Below are 10,401 nucleotides of genomic sequence, written 5' to 3'. Positions count from 1 at the left end.
ATTCCTCTCGTAAAATCCATAAAAATTCTCGGCCTCCACATCCAAGCCGATGGCGGAGCCTCTTCAGCAGTCCGGCACATTCTCCAGCCAGGGGAACAAATTCTACACCTAATGCGTCGCGTCACTAACCGGGTTAGTGTCCTACGCGAATCTGAACTTCTTCGTCTTCGTGACGCACTCCTATCTCGGTATTGCTACCAGCTCCCTGATTTAGCTCTTCCCCAACAGGACCTTAGTCGCCTAGACGTACTCGTACGACAAATGTAATCTTGCCGGTTTGACAGGAAGAGCATCTACCTGAGCATCTACGCTTGCGCATAAAAAAATAGGTTCACCCCCGGCGGGACTCGAACCCGCAATCCTCGGTTTAGGAGACCGATGCCTTGTCCATTAGGCCACGGGGGCGCTTGGATATGTCTATGTGCACTTTTGTTTTCCCTGTGCAAAAACTCAGGTCCCGCGCGAACGCGCTCGTGCCACTGCTCGCGTGTTTTCTTCGTCTTCTTCTTCGAAAGCTGGCTTGTAGGCGTGCCTCGGATATGCGTTTTGAGTGTATTATAGTTATCAACAGACACCGTCTTCGAGATCGGTAGATTCCCAGGTAGATAACTGTGGTGAAACACGACGATGATGACGATGATGATGATGACGACGACGACGACGACATTGACTACCTGTGCGGCGCGTCGCGGAAAAAAAGGACAGCACGAGGCGGTGGCGGCAGAGAAGAAAAAAAGAACAGGTGCGCGCTCGTGCTGAGCGCGTGCCGAGCGTCCCGCGTTCGTCGTCGTCTTCCACAGCTGGCTGCGTTGCGCTCATCATTCCAGCGTAGAATTTCACTTCTCTTCTATCGTCGTAATGGGCAGGCCGCGTTTACGGGTTTATGAGCCTTTGCTTAAGGCAGTATGAGCCCATTAGCGGTGCATTACTGCATGCTTCGCACCTCCCCAGGTTTCACGTTAGTGGAGCTGCATTTCGCTCAATGGGTCATTTGACACTTACGCATAAAATTTAATTCACCGCTCAAACCGAGCCTACGACTTAACTCGTGCTGACTGTAATAACTAATAAAAACTAAAACAGTAAGAAAGCGTCCATGATAGCCAAATTGCTGAGGAAGTTAAAGAAAAAAATGAGTGTTTCACAGCATACAGCTCAGCACTTGTTTTCAAAAGAAAAACCACAAACCAAGCATGAAAACCACATTATGGAAGATAAGGCGCGTGAGAACAATGCGAACACCCACCGACGCGTTCTTGTAAAGATTAGGTTTGCAGTTGCTTCCAAAGGGGTTCACGTCATTCAAAACCCTCGTGTGAAGTGCAAACCGTGTAATGTATGCTAATGACGTCTGCGAATAAAGCGAAGCGCGTTCCTTCTCCCGCGTGTGTTTCTCGGTAAAGATTACGGTTGTGTAAGCTACTCCGAGAGGAAAAGTACCCAACAGAAGAGAAATCAAGTAGTGACGTCACCACGGTCTAGCAACTCATTCAGTTCATTCCAGGCTACCATGGGTAGACCACGGAAAGTTAAGACGCCAGAAGAACCTTGGGAATTTAATGTCGTTGTGGTGTAATAAAGGGTGTGGTTAAGTACATTTCACTTGTCTCTGGATTAACTCTTTGTAGAGCCACGTGTGTTAATTCAAGTGACGTCAAAATGGGTAATCGTTGTGGGTGTCGTTTACAGCTTCGCTGTCCAACCACCTTGACAATGTGGACTGGAGCGACAGCATTTTTCTGTTGTCCTTTGCTTCCTTATCTAATTGATTTTGGCGCTTTTTTCCAATAGCTGGTAAGCATTTGAGTAATTTCGTGCTCATTTGCAATGTCTTTCTCATCGCCAGACCAGGAGGCATACTACTGGTCTGTAATGAAGGAGTGACGTGACTCGCACACACCAGTAGCGTTTTGCATACTGCTCCCTTTAATAGACGTTCCACAAATATATACAAGCACAGGGACACAGTGTTGCCAACCTAAACACTGAAACCGAAACTGCAAGAACTATGTACAGGATGCAAAATTTTCCCTCCCTCATAATTTTTTTTGGCAATGTGTTAGTACGTCAGTATGGTTAATAGCGCACCGTTTACTACATGACAAGAGAAATACGCAGCAAGAAATACACATCAATAAACACTGAAATATCTACACAAAAAGAATATCAAAGAATACAAAAGAAAATAGGCACGATATCCATCGCAAGTTTCTGCCATGGTCTTCCTGGTAGCTCGACAGGTTGCAAAGGGGCAAGGGACATCTTTGCCGATTTATCTGCCTCTTGACAAATGCTACAACTGTGGACTGCTTCTTCCACGCGACTGTCCATGCCTGACCACCAGAACTGCTCCCTAAGTCTGGCCTTGGTGCGTCCGATACCCTGTTGGGTTTCATGCGCTGTTGCTACAAGTTCGGCCACGACAGATGAAGGAACTACAAGCCTCTCTGCACGCAACAACAATTGTCTCACTCTTGAGAATTCCTCTCGAACTCTGAAATATGGTTTCAGACCTTCAGGCAAGTGGCTGTTTACGTAGACCCATTTACGTACGCCTTCACGTTTTGAAGAGTGGCGTCAACGAGAACCGCTTGGTCGAACTGCTCTTTCGTCAGGCAAGTTGTTTGATCCATGCAAACAATTTCTTCATCAAAAGTGAGCTCGGTATCTGTCATATGGACGGGTATCCGCGAAAGAGCAACGGCTACTCTGTTTGACGAGCCTTTCTGGTACTCCACAGTGAAATTGTAACGGAGTAACCTGGCGCACTAACGTGCCATTATGAGTGGGCGTCGGCCTGATCCCTGCGATGAAAGCAGTGAAACGAGTGCCTGATGGTCTGTGGCCTGATGAGAGTGAAGCTCCGTCCCCCACAGATATGCATGCCAATGTTCGCATGCCCAAATGCATGCAAGTGCCTCCCTCTCGCCAACTGCATACTTTCTTTCAGCCGGGGACAGCGTGCGTGATGCAAAAGCGACAGTACGAAGTGTATGACTGGCGCGCTGCTGGAGAACTGCTCCTAGTCCACATTCGCATGCATCAGTGGAAACGATGATTGGAAGCGCAGGATCAAACATGTGCAAGATAAAATCTGAGGATAATGCTGACTTTACTGCGCGGAAACTGTTATCCACCTCATCAGACCAGGTGAAGCTTTGGTCTCTCCTAAGGAGAGCTCTAATTGGTTCTACCATCTCAGCTAAATGTGGTAGAAAATTGGCGTAGTATTCCACTAACCCAAGAAAAGAACTGAGTTCATGGTCATTGTTTGGAACTGGGGTTTCCATAATCGCATCCACTTTCCCTGGCAAAGGCGAAATACCGCAAGGCGTCACCTTGTGGCCCGAGAATTCGAGTTCCTGAACTCCAAACACACATTTACTGTTCAGCTTCAGACCTGCGTCTTTGATACGCTGTAGCACTGCCTCCAGATTCTTTAGGTACTCCTCAGACGATTTACCAAAAACATTGACGTCTCCAATGTAAAAGAGACCAGCACAATTGCGAAGAATGTGAGCCATCATGTTGTGGAAAGCTGCAGGTGCTGAGGCTAGCCCAAAACAAACGCGTTTGAACCGGTATAGCCCTTCATGTGTAATAAAAGCTGTCAAGTCCCTACTCTCAGCATCCAGGAGAACTTGGTGATGAGCAGACGCTAAGTCTAGCTTCGAAAAGTGCATGGCACCCACCAAAGCATGAAGCAACTCATCCATGTGCGGCAGCGGAAAGCTATCCGGAACGATCGCTTTGTTAGGTTCGCGTAAGTCTACACACAGCCTAATACTTCGATCTTCTGAATGACAACAATAGGGGACACCCATTCTGACGCATTGATACGCTCAATGATGTCCAAGCATTTCAAGCGCTGCAGTTCAGAAGACACGCTTGGTCGCAACATCAAAGGAAGACGGCGAAGTTTTGATGCTACTGGGTGAACACGCGCACGTGTCTTAATCCTGTGGACAAAGCCTTTTGCAAGACCGAGCTCATTTGTAAAGAGCGAGCAAAACTTTTGCTGAAGTGCTGGTGGCAGCTGTGTTGACGGCTCTATGGGGCATGTCAGAGCTACTTCGGCATTCGGTAGCGTGCTGGTTTGAAAGCACTGCAGTGCCGACGCTTCAATGCGCAGCTTTAGTGCCTTAATACCATCGAAGCCAATGAGAGAAGTGCCCTGTTCGACGACATAAAACAAAAGCGGTGCGCTGGGAGTCTCGAAAAATACGTCAGAAAAGAAGCATACTCGAACCAGAATTGGTCTTTTGGAATAATATATAAGTGTTACGCCAGGAACGGGAAGTAGCGGCACACCAGGAAAATGTTGGTCACATACCTTTCTTGAAAAAATGGAAACAAAAGAGCCAGAATCGACCAACAGTTTCAAAGCGACCAGCCCGATTGAACGTTAACGTAAATTCCAGATTCAAGAGGCTGTTGAACCACAAGAACCTCGACGGTTTTATCTTGCGATTGGCTATCTACTGAAACTTCGCGGACAGCCCAACGTCGATCCACATAGGTCGCGAAGCTTCGGTCGAAAAAGCGGTTCAGAACCAATTGTCACTGACATCAGCAAGGGTGGTTATGGGAGCAGCGATTGAAGCGCGACTATGTTTGGAGGGAATAAACACTGGGAAATAAAAAAAGCGTTTTTAAATTAAAGCGAAACGCAGTTAGATTCATTCAACGAAAATAAAATTCCTAATTCATTTTATATATGAATGGCGAGAAAAGATACAAATGTATTTTACTAGATCATTATCAACATATACCTTTTTTCAGGGCCCACCGTGAAAGCACCCATAGATAGCGGCGGGCGTTGACGCCGCTATCACTTGCAATGCCATGCAACTCTTGGAGTGCGTGGAAAGGCGCGCTCGTAAAGTTCACCTGTTACAATACGCCCCCCTCATATGTGTTGTGTTGCATGTCGACGTTTGTCTGAATTAGGTGACGCGGGTAGTTTTATTGTTTATTAACCTGTGGAGTCAAAAGTAGTGAGTTGCGACCGTCAGATACTTGTTTACTTTAGTTGTTTTCGTGCAACAGCGCTGGCCGACGGGCTTGGCGTCCGACGATAGGACGAGCACTCGACGCAATCTACGCCCAAAGTGTTCGTCGGCCTCCAAAGAAAGTATGTTCTGTGCAGCGACGCGATTTCGACACCCGTACGGCTGATCTTTTCCAGCATCGCTTTTCGCGCTGAAAACTCCGAACGCCCAAGAAGTCGAATGGCGGGGCATTTGAATATACAGCTCTAATGGCAGGCCTCCGAAAACAAATTTCGCGCCTATGAGAGCAAAATGACGTCACTTCTGTTTTTGACGGATATGACGTCAAATTATTTTTTCTTCTGCCGGAAGTGTTCCCTCCTCACACTGATGGCGCTAAGCCCCATTAACCGCTAAAGTCCCTATATAAGAAAAGTACCGCCATCCTTTGACAAATGCCGCTTCGCTCTCTCCCGTGTTATCCTGTATCTCCTATTGGACGATGATAGCGCGCGCTTTTCACTTCTTTATATTTTCTTTTTTTTCCGCCTCAGAGCCATGTTGAAAGTCCTCTGCGCAGCCGCAGTCGCCGGTGGCGGCGGCAGGCGCGCGCCCGGCGTGAAAGCTTCAACGTGGACTTTCTAGGTGCGCCACCGTCGACTTGGCTTTCGCAAGCAAAAAGTAAAGAAAAAGCAAGCGCTTTAGGAGAGGAGGCGGCGGAGGAAAGAGTAGATGGCGGTACTTTTCTTATATAGGGACTTTATGAACCGCCAGTAAGCAACCATGTTTTGAACGTATGGGCTTCTATGGAAGCTTCGCTACCAGGTATATTTACCTTGGACAGCCGCTTGCGACCGCTTCTGGTTGCAAACATTTTCGAAATGTCCGATACGGCCACAAAAGAAGCACTTTTTTTCTTTAGCTGGACAGCGTGGCCATGAAGCACGATGCTGCTTAGAACCACATCTGAAGCAATGGGAAGAATTCGCGTGTCGCTGCTAATTCGATGGACAGTGGTCTCGAGATGTTGGGCGGTTTCCATGCGTAGCTGCCTTATCGCCTTGACCGAAAGTGCGAGCAGGGGGGTGCGGCTCCGTATACCAGACGCTCAGTCGACGCTAGCGCGAAAGCGCACTTCAGTTAGGGCCTAGCGGACGTATGACGGTACTACGGCGGCAAAAAAAAAAAAAAAAAAAAAAAAAAAAAAAACAGGCGCGATTTTTTTATTCTTCTGTCGCTATAGTACTTTTTTTCTTTTTTTATGTAACGTTGCTCCGCTCCCTTCTCCTTTCCTTCGTGACTTTCCTGTCCCTCCTCGCATGTCTTGCCTCCCCTCCCCTCATTTTTCGCGCAGTGCTTTTTCTTTAGCTGTGCGTGGCGCGATTTTTTTCTTGTCGCGGGCGTTATCAGACGCACCGCGGACCGAAGCGCGCGCTCCTCTCCTGTCTATCGTGCTAGGCGTTATACGCGTGCCACACGGGCAAAGTAAAGTGCACTTTGAGCGAGTGCACTTCGCGGCAAGTGTCATTCGCAGACTGCCACACGGGAACGCTTAGTGACACTCACTGCAGAGTGCACTCGCCGGCCAGTGTGTTAGGCGAACTCACTTCGCGGCGGCGAAGTGTGTAGCCTCGTTAGCAATGCTTAGAAGATACATAAAGTGATATTGAAAGATGAGTCAGGAGTAATTTTTAATAACATTGTTTTAAATTGCTGCGTTACAAGATAATAAAATGTGCCACATCGCAACAACAAGAACAGCAAAACAATACTCTCGCTCTCGGGCTGTTCACGACCACGCCGGATAATGACTGCGCAGTTGTTTGGCGGATCGAGTCGTTTTTACTGTTGCTGGTCAAGTTGCCGTCGGTGCCGGCGCTTATAAAGGTGGATTGTAAATGTTGTTTCTAACAATAATAAACTGTTTTCGTGCACACATCTTCATATTAGTGAATATATGCTTTCCCGTCTGACTCCCGGTTGCCATGGCCATCAATTTGAAAGAACACTTTTCTTTCTCGTGTAGCAGCGCACCGCCAAAGTGACACTCAGCGCGCTGAAGTGCGCTCGCTCAAAGTGCACTTTACTTTGCCCGTGTGGCCCGGGTTTTTTACACCGCGCATTCGTGCTTGTGCGCAGTGGGTTCTTCTTGCGTTTTCATGCACGCAATCCCGTTCACTACTACGATCAAGCAAGCATGTGCCCAAATTATATATATAAAAATAATTGCACTTACAAAAAACAGCTCTTTGGACTCACTTTATTGTGTTCGTTTGCGAAAACCAGAATTGGAGCAGACAGTGCAACACACTCTACGTAGAATGCAACAAAACGCGGATGGTGTTTCATGTACACACATGTAAAAAACATTTTTTGTAATTGCTGTGACGGCCAATGCGCGGAATAGCTTCTCCCGGCCTCTTGTCGCTCCGTCCATGAAATCCACCTCCGTGAAGTGCGCCGAGCAAATACTGCGGTTGTTGACTTTATCTCTGGGCAAACCCATTAGGTCCGTCCTTCCAGAGTAGTTTAAGAACGCTTCCATCCTGAAGTACAGTGAAGATCATAAATTATAACATCGCAGTTGGAACATGCAAAACTGACTTCGTTTCGCGTCGCGTCATTGTACTAGTTGTGACATATCAACCTTAATTGTCAGAGACGCAGTTTAAACGATGGCGAACAATCAGCTAGAAATAAGTACAAAGCGCCCACCTACACACGTGTTCCTTGCGATACGCACAGGTGGTACTATATTTATCAGGAGCTTCATGTTCGCTGCTTGTGGCATAACGATTTACTGCATCTTTGTGGTGTTTTCAAATCAGCTAGCTCCTGCCTCACCAACGGACCCTTACAAAAATTTTTAATGTGTTTTTTTAGAGAGTCTTTTGAACTTGTTCGATAGAATTCTATTGTGTTTATTTTGACTGCTTATAGAATTTTCCTATAGAGTTCCAACAGTTATTTGGCCACCGCATTCTTATAGGAACTCTGAAGACACAATTCTATAGAACATTCCTATGGAGTTCCTTTTAAGATCCTAAAGACAAATTTCTATAGAACATTTCTATGGAGTTCCTTTTAAGATTGTAAAGACAAATTTCTATAAAACATCTCTACGGAGTTCCTTTTAAGATCCTAAAGACAAATTTCTATAGAACATTTCTATTGAGTTCCTTTCAAGATTGTAAAGACAAATTTCTACAGAACGTTTCTACGGAGTTCTTTTAAAGATCCTAAAGACAAATTTCTATAGAACATTTCTATTGAGTTCCTTTCAAGATTGTAAAGACAAATTTCTTTAGAACATTTCTCTGCAGTTGCTTTACAGACCCAAAAGACAAATCTTTATAAAATCTATGTGGATGTTTGTGATGTGCTTGTACTTTGCTGAGGTTCTAGAGTACTGTACTGTAGGCATTAACGATTACAGTAAATGCAGTGGCAAAAATAATCGGCACTACAACCACAAAGTGATCTGTTTTAAACGTTTATTGCACTTCAGACTAGATACATGCATCATACATACTACATACACACTTTAGAACAGTCAGCATACATGCTTCAGCCTAGAACTTGCAACACACAAACTGTAGCTGCCAATGCGCTTCACGGATCAAGCTGGTGGTGCTAACATACGAAACAGGAAAACATTTGTGACACACTCGACTGGAGTTGACATATGAGACAAGCAGGCTTGTCTAAGACAAGAAAGCTTCGCATTAAAAGTGCAGAAGGACCTGCTGTTCCAGCAATGCACATTAAACGGTTGGATACTAAAGCCTGAAAGTAGATTCATATCAATGTGCACAGATATATGTGCACTGCAATGTTTTGCGTCAGCTCCACAAAACCACACTAAACTTATAAACACAGCATTCTGGCCTATTTTGAAGTATAAAAAGAACACTGGCAGTCCTTGTAAAAATGCAGCAAACAGTGGTACTCCTGGAGAAGTGCATCATATATTGTACAAAGCTTAATAAGCTTGAATGTTGTTATAAGGCAAATTTTGAGATCAGGCTCAATATTCCAAAATTATGCTGGGAAATACAAACATGGCTGATGCACACCAATACCTAAGAAAACGATTTAGCTCAGGAGCTCCTATGCATGTGAATAGTGAAATCGTTTTTCTTGGCAACCACAGGACTGATCTTGATGTTTGTTATTTAAAACATTTTTAATTGGTGTTATTTACATTTAGACCAATTTTTATTAAGAATGGTTGAAAATTGCACAATTAAAAAAAACTTATGTTTAGAACTATAACTCACAAAAAAAACTAGCAAGCACAATTCTGTTCTGCAAATCGGAATTGGCCTCGAGCTTTAGCTAAGGACCAACTCCGATGTCCCTCCTTAAATACGTGTGAAATTCCTAAATGGTTTTGAGACAACCACAAGGCTATTTTGAATTAAATTTGTAGCATTTGAGAAAGTTAAGGTCTAGCGGTTGTTGGAAGAATTTCAATTCAGAGCCTAAAGTAAAAATTATTAAAAATAGGCAGGTTTAAAGAAAAGTAAAAGCATGAAGTTTAATAATCCCCAACTCTGCAATAAAAACACATATCAGAGTTCTGCAGACTGGATCAGCTATGTCTTAAGTCAAGGAATTTGATATATGAATTTACAGCTTGCGTTAAATGTTCCAATGTTTATAAGCATTTTGCGCGTCCTACTCACAAATTAATGATTGTATTTTAGAGCAGTATATGAGACGTCAATTTCGCCAACTTTAGTTATGGATTAGGTGCAACTAACAGAACTGTGATATCACTGTTTTTTTTAGTAAGAGTTGTTAACTTAATAGCTTCGTTTCTTGGAATTTTTGTGGATTTGTATGAAACGTCACTTGAATAAAAAATGTTACACCATGCTTGTGCTATGCGAATGATGCTTTTTTGAATGACGTGTTTACTTTGATTTAATAATGCTTTCCCATTTTACCTAATTCCTTCCAGGAGGCATGTAAGGCTTTAGTGAGGTATAAACAAATAAATGTAAATTATTTAATACTTAAATAAATAAATAATGTGGTTTGTCTCAGCATTCCAGTTTTTACCACCAGCATGACCTGTATGAAGCTTTGGCTACTGCTCACATGTTGCAAGCTCATTCTTACATGATCGCCCACTACTTCACTTCCTGGAAAGCAGCGAGGAAAGGCTAGCTTTTAACCTCGTTGGTTCCGCCTGGTACTCTGCCACGGTGAAGCCTGCAAAATACAATTGAAAATCATTTTAAAAAGGTGTAGTGAACATTTAGCCATAATGTATAGGCAGGCGCAAACATGTCACAAATATATATATCTACAAATGTGGTATAAATATTTATATGTATATAGTTGTGCACTACACTGTTTCATTTAAGTATTTCAGAAAAAAATTATAACAAGAAAGTAGCAG

General features: G+C 44.3%; 1 non-coding gene across 1 annotated transcript; it reads right to left on the bottom strand.

Moving 5' to 3' along the window:
* Positions 1-332: 332 nt before the first annotated feature.
* Positions 333-405, bottom strand: Trnar-ccu (transfer RNA arginine (anticodon CCU)). Its single transcript has one exon. It is a non-coding gene; the product is annotated as a tRNA-Arg (tRNA).
* Between the last annotated feature and the right edge of the window lie 9,996 nt (positions 406-10,401).

The sequence above is a fragment of the Dermacentor silvarum genome, chromosome 1 (genome assembly GCF_013339745.2).
Source record: "Dermacentor silvarum isolate Dsil-2018 chromosome 1, BIME_Dsil_1.4, whole genome shotgun sequence".
In the NCBI taxonomy this organism is placed as follows: Eukaryota; Metazoa; Arthropoda; class Arachnida; order Ixodida; family Ixodidae; genus Dermacentor; species Dermacentor silvarum.
Note: the sequence above shows the minus strand (reverse complement) of the source record. Positions and strands in the feature narration are given on the sequence as shown.